Below are 17,216 nucleotides of genomic sequence, written 5' to 3' on the forward strand. Positions count from 1 at the left end.
CTAAAAATTCTAAACAAAAAGGAAATCTAAGTGTACAGGAGATGAAAAATGCGGAAGAAAGTTTGCTAAAGATGGTACAACGAGAATCATTTCCAGAAGGAACCAATGAACAACGAATTAGACAACTTAATCCCGTGCTTGATAAAAATGGTCTCCTAAGAGTAGAAACGAGAATTCTTAGAAGAAAAGATAAAAAGAATTTTCGATTGCCAATAATTTTGCCATCGCAACACCGAATCATGAACATGCTCATGGAAAGTAAACATCAAGAACTTAGACATGCTGGAGTTCAGGCACTGATGAATCATCTCATAGAGAACTATTGGATTCTCCAGAACCGGAAAACAATTAGAAAAGCTATCTCGACATATGTACGATGCAAACGATTCACTGTGACCCATTCAGAACCGAAATGCCCTCCTTTACCTGAGGATAGAGTTAGAGATGCAACAATATTCGAAATCACAGGCACAGATCTTGCTGGACTGTTATACTTGAGAGACGGAACGAAAGCCTGGATAGTTCTCTACACTTGTGCTGTGTATCGTGCGGTGCATATAGAACTGATAAGTTTTTTAACAGCAGAAACCTTTTTCCAAGCGTTAAGAAGATTTATTGCTAGACGAGGAAGGCCAGAAATTTTATATTCCGATAATGGAGGCAACTTCGTTAAAGCTCACAATGAATTAAGCAAACTAGATTGGGGAAAGATAGAATCACAGTCGTCGCTGAAGAAAATAACCTGGAGGTTCATACCACCTTCAGCCCCTTGGTGGGGCGGATGGTGGGAGCGGTTGATAGGTACGATAAAGCAAATTCTGCGTCGAGTTTTAGGTCAAGCTTCACTGACTTACGAAGAGCTGAACACAGTAATTTGTGATATCGAAAGCCTGATAAACTAGAGACCTTTAACGTATTTGTCAGAAGATGTAAATGATTTGGTTGCACTGTCTCCTTTCATGTTCCTCCAAGAAACCAGAGAATGCGGCGTACCTGATATCGATATAGTAGATGTCACCTACTTGCGAAAAAGATATTCATATCTACAACGAGTACGTGCAGACCTACGAAAGAGATTTCGGCAAGAATACCTTGAACAACTGAAACATGCAAGAAAATGTCCAAAGGAAGCTAAGCCTCCTTCTGTAGGCGAAATTGTTCTCATAGGATCAGACAACCTAAAACGGTTGCAATGGCCACTTGGACGAATTCTTGAAGTCCTACCAGGCAAGGATGGCATTGCCAGAGTTGTCCGCATAAAAACTAAGTCCGGAATTGTCACACGTCCTGTGTAACGTGTGTACAGTTTAGAAATAACAGAAAACGATGAAGGTACCCTTTTGAGAGATAAAGCCACTACTCGGAAGAACCAGGAACCAGTGGTAACGCGAAGTGGAAGAATAGTAAAAGAACCCAAGAGACTAGGCTTCACAGCAGATTGAGTTCTTCATTGGTGAAGAGCTCAAGGTGGGAGGATGTCGCGATCAAGGTTAGCCTTGAACTTTTATTTTTTGAACTTTTCCTTTCGCCCACCGCTTTCCTGATTTGAAGTGAACTGATTGAGATAAAAAATAAATAGAATCGTTAGAACACCGAAGATGATTTTCAATACAGTCCGATTTTTAAAGCTTATTCCTTGAATTTGTAAATACTTGTTAATATACTGATTGTTTTTTCGTTTTGATAGTACTGTGAATTTTTTAGTCAACTTTAATAACTCTTCATGAAGTCAAAAGATGCAAACGCCCAGAAAGAATCGGAAAATGGTAAGATTTTTACCTGAAATTTAAACTCAAGATACCGATTATTACACGCGTAAGTGTAATCGCATTGTAGCTTGTAGCACAAATCGACTGTACTTATTAATCGTATTGTGGGAGAAAAGAGTTGGCATTACATCAGTAAAATTATTTTAAAATTTAAAAGAATTTTTTTTCTTAATATTTAAAATATTCATGTAGTATTTGAGCATGTAGTAATATCGTCGAAAACATTTTCGACGACATTAATTAGTTCGACTAATTTAGTCGAAACATAATGCAAATATTCCTCTGAAAAATGATGTTTGAAAAGTAATATTACAATAGCAGAATAGAAGTATACATTTGAAATTTAACATTGCAGATCAATACGAAAAAAAGAATATCCCTGGCAACTGAATTTAGTAAAAATAAAACATCAAATATCTTAAACTCTGTAAAACTTTCAAGAAAAAAAAAGAATAAAGTTGCAGAACATTTCAGCATGTTACTTCACGAGCACTATGTACTGCGGTAAAACATCGATCCTGGCGGCATAGAGCTCGTCATTAAACCTGCAGTCACGTGGTCAAATGATGAATACTTAGGCTCAAGCGTTGTCCCTCCATCATCTATCGTCGTTCTCGATCTCTTTTAACTGGTTCACTGCAACTGCGAAGAAAAAAGAAACAGCCGCAGGGCGCAGGGAATGAATGAATTTCGAAATCGAGATCTGTAAACGCGTGATGAACTCTCGTTCTCGAATCCGCTACATTTTTAATAACTCGGATGTAGGATATGCATTTGTACGTAACTTTCCTCCCAATTGTCTGTTTTGATTCAAGTATGTTTTTCATTAATTTTTATTTGATTAATTAAACAATTTCAAATATTGCTCCAGGGGCATTTCACAGTATTTATAGCTGTAAGCATAATATGGCCTCCTACTCTTGATTGGTGCTAATATTCAAGTTAAACTTATTGTAAATTTAGGGTCCATTGTGTAATTGTCATTACATTAAAAAGAGTTATTTAATCCGAATTCCTAAAAATGTATGAACATTTTTTGCATGTTAAGAAAAAAAAACATGTAAATTTTTGCTCATGCTTAGTTCTAATTTTCTGTGAAAGTAGCGACAATTCCTACCTAATGAAGCTTTCGTATTGTGTCTCAGTTTATCTATAATAGATTTACACACCAAAATAATCAGAAAGGCATAAAATATTTTTTAATGAATTATATACTAAACAATTGTTTGTTTATGAGCATGTTACGGACTCGACATATGTCAAAATTTAGTCTTGATAATAAAAACTGAACACCATCAATATTATCTTATTGTTAAACAGTTTCAAGGATAGATTCAATTGTTTGGGCTCTTTTCTCATTGTGTGTAAAAAAAGTGCTGAAGAGTTGATTGTAGTTGGATTTCTTTCTCCTGGTAGAATAAGACAACTAGCTCCCAGCATCAATTTCCTCATACTCCTGCTTTTTCCGTTATCTTAAAATTGTTTCTATATATAAGTTTTTATTCTAATTTTACTAGTAATTTTTCTTTTTGAAGACTTTTAGTAAGTGTCTTGGTACTTTGCTATAAAGAATAGCAATCCATGTCCCTACATCTAGGACATGCATAAAACTGCTTTGAGTTGTGCTTGTAGATGTCACTGTTCTCTTTCGCTACCTCTAATTTCAATGCATATATAGTTCACTTCTGCTCTAACTTCTCCACTATGGACATGGAAACTAAGCATTTTTCGTATTCCTTGGATGGATTGCACAGCACTTCCTAGCTGAAACATTTAAGCAATAGTTCATAGACATTTCAGTTCAAGAGCAGGGCTCATAGTCCTCCTATATCTCCTATATTTCCTCTATTTTTACAATTTGTCAGATATTCTCCTATAATTTCTCACTAACTCCTATATTTTTTTTTTGGTCAAATGTTAAATGCTACCCAAAAATGCAAAAACCTTTGATCCATTTGTTTTCTTCTTTCTCCTCTGCACTTTGCACTCTTACATCTTTAATGTTAGCATGTGTTTTACACTTCTGTTTGATTATTTTTATGAAACATTCAAAATATAGATGGCTTTACTTGTAACTTTTAAGGCTAATTCCATAGTGACAGACATGACATTCACACAACTTTCTAATCCAATATTATACAGTAAAAGGTTTTCATTGTTCATAAAAATATACAGAAATATGCAGACGGATGTGAACAACATATTTACCAGAGAAAAAGTGAGAAAATATTATTGTTAATAATGATTGGGGGCAAAAAAGCAGACGTGACAGACATGACAACAGACATCATTTTAGAGGATGTTTGTTAAACACAGAAAAGCTCTTGAAGTTATTTGTATGACAAATAAGAAACAGTTGTTTATAGTTAATATAAGAGCTAGTTTATTTATAAAGCATATAAAAAACATGAATTCTAAAATAAATTATAGCAAAAATAAGTATTTTGTCATGTGACAGACATGACACTGCTTTGTGACAGACATGACACTTCTGAATTTTTTTTGAAAAAATTAATTACAACGATTAAAACATGTAATTATGTTTGTGAAAGTAGTTTTCATTAGTTAATTATAAATAAATTGATATGTATTTCTTTAAAGCTTACAAAACCGTGAGACTTCACCAAAGTAGGAGTGGAAGCACTAGCGATTATTCTTCTCTCTTTTATACCACACAGCATTACTATCAGATTCGAACTTATGCTGCCCAGATATAGTTTGCTCCAAATATTTTATCTTGAACTGTCCTTTTGCAATCTCTATTATCAGTGTATGAAACTTCTGGTTGTCATACATAACTGTTACCCACTGGCCACACTGCAAATTGACATCTGGATTTGTAAGAGCTGTGATGGTAGAATTGTTTTCACATTCAGTTACACACTTTCCTGTTTCAAAATCAAATTCTGTGCCCCTTTCACATTCAAATATGAGGCTGTACAAGACTTTGCCATATGAACGTGATAGAAAACAATAGGCACTTCGTGTAGCTGGCATTCCATTTATCTCATTATTTTCGAAAGTCCATGTCGGTATAACTTTGATATACCCTCCCAAAAATTACGCGCCACATCTGGCACTCCCTACGGACTTTTTAGAGTTGCTGTTTCTTATTTTGGTGTTGTCAATTTAGGTTTTTTCAGCTTTTAGATTTTTGCTGCTGCCAAATTGAGTATTTTCTTGTATTTTGTACCGTTTTTTGAGTTTTTTTTAAAGTTTTGTGGCAACAATTTTTGGATTTCATATATGTTTTAGCACTATTTGATTCATTCGCCATTTCTTTGTGAAGTGAGATTTCTGACTTGTTGCTCTTTCAATATGCCTACTGTTCACAGTGTCGTTGAAAAATTTCAAGGAATTTTGAGTAGGAAAGTTGATAGTTGTTCTTCATTTTCGTCGGGTAGGCCGACAGTTGGAAGGCCAAGTCAGGCCCGGACTGGCTCCTTCTGGGGTGGTCGGCTAGGTGCTAGAAAGGGGCCCTGGCCTCCTGGCATGGAGGTTCCTGGGGCCCTTTCCTGCAAAAATGTGAGAAAGTTATTGTTTCAAAAATTGCTTTTTCTTTTTGGACATGTTAAATAATAAAACTAAAGTTAAATTTATGTATAAAAAAACACGTGTTTTAAGTTTTACTTGACTTTAGCAAAACAAAATTTCATACCATTTTTACAAAATCAATTAAAGGTGCGTTATTTTATTTATCATTATTTCTGAATTGAAGGTTTTTTTTCTTTATTATTATTATTTTTTTAATTTTATTTACCTTGTAAGCGGAGACTATGTGGAGAAGGATTGTGATGCAGGGCCAGGGTTGGAAAGATTTTTCCCACAACCGGTATTTACCATCCTAGGAAATACTATTGTTTTTCCCGCACGGGAAAACTGATTTGATTATTAAAAATATAAATTCAAAACAATTTTTGAAAATCAGATGTAAAATTCTCCATTTTTAGGCCGAATGGGGGGGAGGGGTAGCTTAATCTCTAAGAGGGAACCTCTTATCCTCTCCGTGGGTGAGCCACTGTTGGAAGGGGCTGAGATTTTTTTTATCACACGCTATTTTAAGCTTAAATGCCTTAATAGTAGAAAATTATCATACCTTTTTTGCTTCATCTTGTCACTATTTTGTCCCAATGTATCTATCTTTTAATTTCCATAATAAAAATTATAGTTGGCTTGCACGCAAGTAAAATACAAACCTTCAATTATCTTACTATAATGCAGATTGCAGAAGACAAAACCCCACGTGGAGTAGTTTTATAGCCAATATCCGGTCGGACCCTATCGGAAAGATTTCCATATGCATTCAATTTTCCCATTTATTTACTGGTTTAAAAGCAAAAGGAGATGGGGCACTAAAGCAATCAACATGAACCCATTGAGTCTTGAACGAGTCATGAAGTTTTTATTTACTCCTATTTTTATTACACCTGCATTTCTCTTTGGTTTGAGTTTTTTTCACACGGTCATCATCCATACCCAAATTCTAAGTTCTTGTCTTATCTCATCTTTTTGATTCTACAAGAACTTGCAGAAACGTGGAGAAACGCACCTTTAGCGGCCTGGATCACAAAAGCTGACATCACTCTCCAAGGGGTCCTAATTTACTCCTGTCACCGGAGTAACTTAACCATGCGTGAAACCAAATTGACAAAGATAGAACTCCTGTGTAGTACCGCCAACACCCCCGGAGGCCTCGGTAGTACCCTTGGAGAAAGAAGGAAGGAAAGAAAAGTTGTTGGTTAAATTTTATTTGTTGGAATTTGCAAAAGATAACTTTCTTCAACTTTAGGATTACTCTGGAGATCTGCGTACTCGCAGACTCTGTAATACCAGGAGGGGGAGGGCACACCTCTTAGGGGCCCATGGCCCGAGAAACCAAAGAATCTTTTTAAAAATAAACCGAACACCTAAACACCTCCAGGATCTGATTACTGAATAGGCCAACTAGGCCGTAGCCTAGGACCCTGGATATTTAGGGGCCCTCAAATGGCTGAAACTACTTTAGTTTGCGGCTAAAATTGTTTTAGCCAATGTATAGAGTTTGACTACAGGGCTCCCCAAAACTTGAACCTAGAAATATTGAAGCATACAAACACAAACAACAACCACTCTTTTAATTTTTTTTTTTTGAGCGGGGGGGGGGGGGGGGGGGGCAATTCAGTGGGTGGTTAAGGGCCCAGATGATTTTTTGCAGGGAGGCTGAACATTTCTGTTGGGGATCCTTAGGCGATTCCTAAGTTGCCTATTTGTTAATCCGGCCCTGTTTACGGGACAAATTCAGAGAATTTAAAGCCCTACGGGCCCCTAACCTAAAAATAATGTTTGTCCCGGGGCCCTACCTGGCTTTAATTGGGTTCAGTGTGCTATTTGTATAAAACTCCTCAAAAAAGAAACGAAATCCAGTTTTAACATTAAAAAATTGCAGGACATTTGAATCAAACATGCCGTTTAAATGAATCAAGCGTCTGCGACTGACCATTTCTCTCTCTCTCTCTGACAAACATGATGCATTAGAGCGGTATTTTTTCTTTGACTTTGTTTCGTAAAATAAGTTTTTTTCTGTAAATAATTTAACAAAGGGGTGGCAGAGTGTTGCACACTTTTTGTAACGATTGTCTTGAGACATGGAGTCGACGGGACTTTTCATCGTTAGTGTTAGCATTGTAACGATGAGGTACCAATACCAAGGACTATGGGTAGATTGATGACATTGAAAAAAGAATGTCTAAATCCCGGTAGCAGAAACTGCGAGACGCGAGACGTACGTCGCAGATTTTTCGGCGGCCTGCAGATAATTTTACCAAAGAACAAAAAGAAAGAAAGAAAAAATAAATAAATAAAAGGGAAAAAGAAAAAAAAAGAAATACAACTTGGGAAAGATCGTTTGGAGATCGCTTTTTGAGCGATGGATGCTTCAGCATTTCAGCTAGAAACATAGTCGCCATATTTGGTCATTCACAAAATCGAAGTAGAAAAGTGCAAAAGTTTTCAAAAACAAAGATGAATTGGATGTTTTATTTTTCTGCCAAGAAACGAATATAACTTAAAATGTGCAGCAAATCTTTTTTTTTTATTTTTTTAAATAATTTTCTTGAGAAATGAAAAATTTTATGTGAAAATTTCACTTTATCCTCATTTCTTTGGACTCAAAAGCGCTAAAACTTTTCAACTAAAGTTTAGTCTCATGAGGATTTTTATTTTTAAAATATTTTTTTGCAACAAATTCAGAAATTTATCTCTAAATTTTTAACGGAGTCGCCATGTTTGGTCATTCCCAAGATGTTGGTACGCAAGACTCATGAAGTGCCTACGTGTTCAAAAACGGAATTGAATGTTTATTGCAATGCAAACTGTTGAAAATTATGCAAAATGTGCCATTTTTTTCGGATAATTCTTAATTATTGTCTTTAAAAATGCAAAATTTTATCTTCTGAATATTTTCTTATCTTCATTTCTTTAGAGGCTAATGTGTTAAAAACTGACTATTTCACCTAAATTGTAGTTTAAGAATTTTGAATTTATTACTACTTTTATGTAACAAATTCAAATATCTATTTATAACCATGAATTTTTCGCGTAGACGCCATGTTTGGTCATTCGCAAGATGGAAATAAACGATACTATTACTTACTCAAGTTTCCAAAAACAGAATTGGATATTTACCTCAACACAAACTATTGAAGATAACAAAAAATGTTCAATAAATCAATTTTTTTTCTTTTTATAAAATAGTTTTTTGAGAAATGCGAATTATTATATGCACAGTTGTATTTGATCCTCATTGATTTGAAGGCTTTGCTATAAGCTAAATATTTCATCTATAGAGCAGTTTCCTGCCAACTTCTCATTTACTAATTGAAAAAATTTAAAAACCTATTTCAACTCAAATTTTTCATATAAAAATTAATATGCCTCGAATAATTGTTTTTCAAAGTGTGTAGAGTTCTTATTCTTTTTATGAAAGTGGTGCAGGCTGTTGCCTCCCCCCCCCCCTTAGTACTTTAAAACTCAGCGGCAGTGGTGGCCACTACGTTTTTCGGGTCTAGTGGCCACTGGCCAGTTGGAAAATTGTCCAAGTCTTGACCTTCACAAAGGACTTATGTATTTTATGAAAACTTAAAATAAAACTAATAATAATGCTGCAGATTATTTTCAACTACCGAAAATAGTGTCGCAGACTGGCTAGAAAGTTTCTGCTACTGGGGTCTAAATGAATTATTACCTAGTTTTAGCAATCAATAACAGACGCATTTTTCGAAGCACGTAAGTTAAAATCTAAATTTTGTAATAGCTTTTTCATACTGTTTTGTGATTTCATTTGCTCTCACATCTGTGATTCATGCAAAATATAATTGTATTGATACTGGCGCTCTGTTTTTTTATACAGTGCTCCAAACATATTAGATGCTATACGTTTTCCATGTTCCTATATATTTTTCTACAAAACTCCTATATTTTCCCTTTTAAACTCCTATATTTTTAATTTTAAACTCCTACTTTTTTTTGGTATCCAACTCCTATATTTTTCCTTTTAAACTCCTATATATTTTTTCTCACTTGCTGTGAGCCCTGAAGAGAATATTTATTAGTTTAGCCATTCATTTTTGTAATGTTGTAGAAATCACAGGCATTCCAAGGCAAAACTTTGTTCTGCATGATACACAACCACATTTCCTTTAACCTCTGCCCATACCTACACCTACTTGGCGACCAGGACAGATTTAAACGCTTATGTTTATGTCCGACATCAAGCTAATTTTGTTAATTTTATACCAGACACCAAGTTTTCACGTCTAACACCAAAAATGCTAATGTTTCCAGTTTGTTTAAGATTAAAAGGTGCACCAATAAATTTCTACAACATGTGATGAGGAAATACGAAGTCATAAGTGGTAGCCTTACATTTGATATATGGCTCCTGGGCAAGGAAGGAGACATAACTCAAAAAAGCAGAATTTGAGAAAATCAAGGTTTCAAGCAATGGTAGAATTTCAAGATTTTGTCCCAAATATAACAATACACCTAAAAACATTATGATGTGATGTTTATTGGTTAGTTTTTCTTGTCTAAGTTAATGAATACTTAAATTTGTCCTTGAAATTACAAAAATTTTGTTTTCAGTATTAGTAATGTTTTTATGCTACTATGCACTAGAGATGAGTTCGGGCTCATTTTTGAGAGCCTGGGTCCAACCGAGCCCAAAGGAAACTTTCTTGTATCAAAAACCGAACCTTCTACAATCTGACATGATCTCTCTCTGCTAATGAAAAATGTAATGTCAAATGTTCTTCATTAACAGAAATTTCTAAATTTCCGCAAAATGCTCCACTTCAAATGCGTTGCTGTATGATATATTGCAATATAGTAATCGCAAAAAAACACTATAAATAAGCGTTAATTTCTTTTCTTTTTTTTGGTTTAATTTTCATATTGATTGAACTGATTTAATGTTTCTTTCATTTTCTCATAGTAGGAAAATGTTTATTTTCTTTGAATTTGTTTGGGGATTGACGATTGAATATCTTTGCTTGAGTTCGAGCCCACTCGAGCCCAAAACCTATTTTTGGTTCTAGAGCCCGCTTCGGGCTCGGGCTGTCGGGCCCGGGCTGGGCCCGTCTCATCTCTACTATGCACCAGGTATGTAAGCTAACTTTCTGCAAGTTTTGTGGCAGGAAAGAGCATTAAATTTAGATTTTAAGTTAGTACCTAGTATGTATTTCTTGAATTTTAAGTTGTTACTTTCCTTACCTGGGTGAGATATATGGTGATAATATCAAGTGCAATATTATACATATCTTTACATATGCACTCAAAACACAAAAAGGAAAATTTTGATTTTATTCCTGAATTTCTGTAATGTGTCCTGATTTTTTTTTTCAAAACCACTGCGAAATCTGCATTTCTTAACAGGGTTGTTTGGTTTAAACCAGGTGTTTTTTTTAATAAGAACCATGTGGTTTTTTACAAAAATATTTTTTTTTTGAAAAACATCATTTCCCCCCCAAATGTTTTCATAAATTTTACATATTATTGTAATGAGTAAAATCTAATTTATGCAAAGTAATTAGGAAAATTTTACTCGTAAATTATGGGAAGAACCAAAGTGGTAGAAGAACCAATAAACATTAATTTTTAAGAGTCTTCATTATTAAAATATGTTAAAAGAGTATTTTCATACTGAGGCTTTTAATTATTTTTTTCTTTTATAAAAACAAAATGTATTCCTAAATGCATTAAACCAGGAGAAATAGGCTTTGTCTTTAATGGAAAACATAATTATTTTCTTAAAACCTACTTGTCCTGTTTCTATAATTGTTGTCACTGATACATTTGGTAAATAAATTACATGATTTGTAGCTTTTTTAATATTTAAACAAAATATGCGTTGATCTTTTGATTTTTAAAGTTCTGTAATGTACATTAGACTTGTGATTCACTTGTAGATACTGCAAAATACTTTTCTATGTTTAAGAATGTGTTATTTTAACATTACTTTTAGTTTTTTATCTATTGTAGATAGCTATGATTATGAGGAAATTAATTTAAAAGAATTTATTCTTGGTTATTTGTAGTAGTTAATAATGTGTGAACTATCACAGTAAATTAAATCTTTGATTATTTATACCAAGGCCCATTTATGTTTTTTAATTTTTATAATAGTTGAAGATTTTCAAACAATTTTCTCCTATAGAAATCTTTACATATGAGGAAATGAAATTACAAGATTTTTCTCTTAATTAATTACAAAGAAATTAGGTACAAATATGGATGTTAAACATTTCTTAACAATTAATTGATAAAATATTCATGATTTTCTTAAAATAAAATTATTTTTCTCACTAATTAGTGAAAACACCTAATAAACCTGGTTTAAACCAAAAAATCCTGGTTTAAACCAAAAAAAAAAAAAAAAAAATCTTTTTTACCAACCTTGTTCCTCAACTGTGAGATCTTTCAGCATTTATAATCTAGTTAAATGGATTTCACTAGAGTTATTTAAAAAAGGGAACTTTTTAAAAGTTCCAGAAACCATTATTGATATATTTATCTTAGTGACTGACATGGTTGCTTTTTTGAATTTGGGAAATTCTTCATAAATGTGATGCAATCCTGTAAAATGTTTAATAAAAGTAGGGGAAGCCGGGGTAAAATGGACCACTTTTCTAAATTTCAAGTGTTTACTCTCAAAATTATGATTTTTTGAGTTTGAAAAAAAGCATGTATATTACTTATACAGTAGGCTTTATGTTACATTTAATAAAAAGCAGATATTGTATAAACTTTTTTTAATATATATTTTTTAATACCAAGCGATAAAGTGGACCATCTTACCCCGTGTCCGGGGTAAAGTGGACCATGGCATGGGGTTAAATGGACCGCTAGTAAAAAAAATAAAAATAATTTAGTAATTTTTTCAGCAGTACAAAATATACAGTGTATTATTATTTGTTTAATTATTGCTTTAATTCATACAGATAATATTAACGAATATTAAAATTAGCGAATGATACACCAAATTGTTTTTGTGTAACTGAAAGTCTGCTATTTTCTTGAGGGTCTGGAAGTATCATTACTATGTCTTCAACATTTATAAGTGACTCGTCTACATTCTCAGGGAAAATGAAACCATTTTTGTCAGGTTTCTGTCGCATAAACCTGACGAGAACACAATCATCATCACTTTTGTCTAGTATTAGTCCAACAAAATGAACTACTGTTCTTTTTGTCAGAAATTTTACTAAAATGTATTTGCCAACTTTTAACTCGTTGTCAAAATCGGTATTAAGAGATGAAATAATTTCATCGTCACTAATTTCTGTATCACTATATGTGGACATATTTGCAGAATCACTTGAACTCTCAGATACATAAGTTTTCTTTTTTTTTTGTTGGCTTTCCGCTTTCTCATCTTTTTCCGAAACTAGTATTTTTTCTAAGTCTTTCCTTGCTCTAATTAAAGCAGCGTTTTTTTGTTTCAATTTTTTCTGCTTCCTCTTCAATGCTAATTTTTACAGGTGTATCTGTCAAGATTTTTGATGCGCCTTTCTTTCTTTTATTTGTGGTCTTACGCATACTACCCCCCCGTGTCCGTTTACCTTGTCGTGGTGGGGGGGCTTGCGGTGTGGTGAGTTCGGGGCGAGCTCTTGGGAGGAGTCGTGAACCCCCAGTTGCTCAAACAGAATATCGGCGGGAGGGGATTTTTTTCCCTTCCTTCCCTCATCACACTTACCAAATTCGGACGAAAACCCCTAAGCCAAGGTGTGTCAACCGTGCCGATGGCTGCGTGGTACCGGGGGTAGTCGGTGCTTCAAACGGGAGTCTTCAGGGATAGCAGGCGAACCCTGTCGTACGCAGCCTTACCTCTGTGTAGGGGGGCTACACAGGGGCTAGACCCCACTTTTCCCCCTAGTTCCCAGGTTTATTTATGGATGATAATATAAATAACCCTTCTCCCCCGTGCGGGGAGCGTCAGAACGTATTGTCGAGCACAGCTAAGTTTTTTCTTATTAAACGCAACGATCCAAACCTCAATTTAAGCAAAGTTTCCCCCTTTTTGATAAATAAAGCGCTCACTCATTTAATAGGAGAATATCAATCTGTTAAAAAACTACGCAGCGGTGAACTTCTAGTTGAAATTAAAGATAAAAAACAAATTAAATCTATAATGGCAATCACACAAATTGGTTCATATCTTGTTACAACTTCAGAACATAAAACTCTTAATTTTTCACGGGGAATAATTTCCGAACCTGACCTTCTCTTTACACCCGAGGAGGAAATCTTGGAGGGAATGAAGGATCAAAACGTACATTCAGTCAGAAGGATCACCATCAAACGGAACGGCGAAATAATAAACACCAAACATGTCATTCTGACATTCAATACACCTGTCCTCCCGCAACGTGTTAAAGCCGGCTATCTCTCTTGCCCAGTTCGCCCCTATATTCCAAATCCGCTCCGGTGTTTCAAATGCCAGCGGTTTGGACATTCGAAGTTTGCGTGCCGTGGTACTGACACCTGTGCCAGGTGCGCAGAGCCCGGACACGACAGTAATACATGTAACAAGACCTACAAATGCGCAAACTGCAAAGGGGACCATCCTTCATACTCCAGATCATGCTCAAAATGGCTCACAGAAAAAGAAATTCAGATAATTAAAACAACACAAAAAATATCTTATCCAGATGCAAGAAAACTAGTTGAATCCCGCACACCAACAACAGGTGTTTCATATGCTTCAGCCGTTAAGAAGGTACTGAAGTCTGTATGCACACAAACAGATACCCAAACAGATGCTTCTACTAATGCCAAAACTGTAAACACAACCAAATCAAATAAACAAAATTATAGCCCCAAATCTTCTTTTAAGGAAACTAATCAAAATCAACAACAAATACAAAAAACAAATACTGTATCTGTTACTGTTAATGAAAAGAAACCACTCACACAGAATTTGAAAAAACTTAGTGAAAAAAAGAAAAATATTCAAACGCGCGCAAAAATCGGGGTAGCCTCTAAACAGAGACCCCCAAAACTTTATAATTTTAAAAAAGAGGACTTTTTACTCTCTAGTAAGAAAGTAAAATTAACCAAGTCCCAAATTGAAAAATTCCAACAACCTCCTCCCCAGGAGGAGGACGAGGATGTAGATTTTGAAGATCTTCCGCCATCCGACGATGAAGGGTGGACGGACCATCCTCCTTCATGAGCTGCTTTTTCTTCTTCTGGCCGTTTCTCCTACCTTTTCTCTTCATGGCCCTGAGCATCCTTTCTTGGAATTGTCAGAGTTACTCGCATAATGTCACAGACATCAAAGATCTTGTCGAATATCACCAACCGGCCATATTCTGTCTGCAAGAAACTTTTCTGTCCCCTGCTGATAGACCGAGGTTGAAAGGTTTTGACATATACCGCAAGGACTGCTTGTCAGGAGACCGTCGTTGTGGAGGAGTGGCATTGCTGATCAACAATGATTATGCATCTAGCCAACTCAATATCAACACATCCCTGCAAGCAGTAGCTGCGCGCGTTCACCTTCACTCGCTGTTCACAGTTTGTTCTGTGTATATCCCACCTTCTTATGACTTAAGAAGCGTGGAGTTGCAGACACTGGTTGATCAACTTCCTCCCCCATTTGTCATCTTGGGGGATTTCAATGGCCATAATCCTCTCTGGGGGAGTCCAGACTCCAACAGTAGAGGTTTAACAATAGAAAATTTTATTGAAGACAATGATCTTTGCATCCTTAATAACGGTGAAAACACTTATTTTCATCTTTCTACCCAATCTTACCATGCCATCGATCTCGTAATATGCTCACCTTCTTTTCTGCCACGTTGGGATTTTCAGGTGGAGGGTGGTCTCTACTCCAGTGGCCACTTTCCGATCAGGATAACCTCTACTGGACGCTGCGGCCATCAGCAGCATCAGCAAGCTCGACTTCGCATTGATCGAGCTGATTGGGCAGCATTTACCCAGTTGGCAGAAATTAAATCAGAAGACGTAACTGATATTGATATCGATGTAGCGGTAAAGCGAGTAACCGACATTATCCTAAACGCAGCTAACGCTGCCATACCAAAAACCACTAAAGGCAGGATCAAGTTTCCTAAGCCTTGGTGGAACCTCTATTGTCAGGAGGCTCATAAGAAGCAAAAAAAGGCATGGAATACGTTTCGTCGTTATCCAACCACACAAAATCTCGTGGCACTTAAACGAGCTCGTGCTGAAGCTCGAAGGATTCGACGGAAGAGCCAGCGGGACTCGTGGCAGACCTATGTCAGCACAATCACGACGTCCACCCCATCAAAGACCGTATGGGGTAAAATAAAAAAAATCGTTGGCAACTACAATATATCTTGTGCACCCATTCTGGAGAATAACGGTCGTATTTTATCCGATCACAAAGAGGTGGCTGACTGCATGGGGACTTATTTGGCAGAAGTCTCCAGTGCAAATAACTATTGCTCAAAATTTTTAACCATCAAATCACGCAAAGAACAAAAAGTTCTAGATTTTAATTCAAACATTTTTAATCAATACAACACAAAATTCACCCTTCAAGAGCTGAATGCTGCCTTACAAAAATCAAAAAACACATCACCAGGTCCAGACGAAATTCACAACAGTATGTTAAAACATCTAAGCAGGTCCTCTTTAGAACATATTCTGCATCTTTTCAATAGAATTTATTCGGAACACAGATTCCCAAAATCCTGGTGTCAAGCAACAGTAATTCCTATCCTTAAGCCCAATAAACCATCTGAAAAACCTGAGAGCTATAGACCTATAGCTCTCACTAGCTGCCTATGTAAAATAATGGAACGGATGGTCAACTCCAGGCTGATATACATTCTGGAGTCGCATCATCTGCTATCTCCATATCAAAGTGGATTCAGGCGTGGTAGATGCACAATAGACAACCTATTGCTTCTCGAAACATCAATAAGAGAAGCATTTCTCAAACGAAGACATCTCGTGAGCGTATTTTTTGACATTGAAAAAGCATATGACCGTACCTGGAGATATGGGATCCTCAAAACCCTTCACAAATATGGGTTACGAGGTAATCTACCCATCTTTCTCTCTAATTTTCTAAGAGACCGAATTTTTCGCGTACGTGTCAAGTCTGTTCTTTCAAATGCATTTATTCAAGAAGGAGTTCCCCAGGGAAGCGTACTAAGCGTAACTCTTTTTGTAATTGCAATCAACAGCTTAATCGAACAACTGCCTCCCGCTGTCAAAGGTACCATGTTCGTTGATGACTTTCAAATATCTTTCTCTTCATCGAGCATGAGTATCATTGAAAGGCAACTTCAAATGGCTATTAATAAAGTAACACAATGGGCGGAGGAAAATGGCTTTACTTTCTCTGTTCAAAAAACTTTCTGTATCCACTTCTGCCGTAAAAGAGGTCTTCATCCTGATCCAACACTTCTCCTTAACAATCAACCAATAGCTGTAAAAGATCAAGGAAAATTCCTCGGTCTTATACTTGATAACAAACTCAAATTTATACCGCATATACAAGAGTTAAAAAAGAAATGTTTACTAAAATTAAATATCCTTAAAGTCTTATCGAACACTTCCTGGGGTGCTGATACAGAGTCTCTCTTAAGAATCTACAGGGCTCTAATACGCTCAAAACTTGATTATGGATGCCAAATTTATGGCTCCACGGCAAAAAGCTATCTGAAAGTTCTAGATCCAATCCACAATCAGGCACTGCGCATCTGCACAGGAGCTTTCCGAACCTCACCTATTAACAGTCTTCATATTCTTGCTCATGAACAATCTTTAAACAATAGACGCCTCAAACTTTCATTGAACTTCTACTTCAAAATAAAACCTTATACTGATCACCCTTTACACCTTCATATTTTTAATCCATCTAATGTTATCTTATTTCTTCATCGTCCTTCTGCAACCCCAACATTCGGGATCCGA

The sequence above is a fragment of the Uloborus diversus genome, chromosome 9 (assembly GCF_026930045.1).
Source record: "Uloborus diversus isolate 005 chromosome 9, Udiv.v.3.1, whole genome shotgun sequence".
Taxonomy (NCBI): Eukaryota; Metazoa; Arthropoda; class Arachnida; order Araneae; family Uloboridae; genus Uloborus; species Uloborus diversus.